Below are 331 nucleotides of genomic sequence, written 5' to 3' on the forward strand. Positions count from 1 at the left end.
CTAGTAACATATCTTTTGACTTAAATTTTGAAGTCAAGGCATTTTCAAAATATATATGTTAGATTAATCAGGCAGCATTTATAATCAAATGTCTTCTAGCAGCTGTTGCTCCTTCCTCAACATTCAAACAATTCCAAGACAACACAATAACATACAGTATCCAGACTCTGTGTATTATCCATCCTTATGTGGCTTTATTTTAAACTCAATTTTTTTTTATTTTATTTTACATTTTGGCTTTTTGAGACAAGGTTTCTCTGTGCATTTTTGGAAGTCCTGGAACTCTCTATAGACCAGGCTGTCCTTGAACTCACAGTGATCTGCCTGCCTC

The sequence above is a fragment of the Microtus ochrogaster genome, chromosome 18 (genome assembly GCF_000317375.1).
Source record: "Microtus ochrogaster isolate Prairie Vole_2 chromosome 18, MicOch1.0, whole genome shotgun sequence".
In the NCBI taxonomy this organism is placed as follows: domain Eukaryota; kingdom Metazoa; phylum Chordata; class Mammalia; order Rodentia; family Cricetidae; genus Microtus; species Microtus ochrogaster.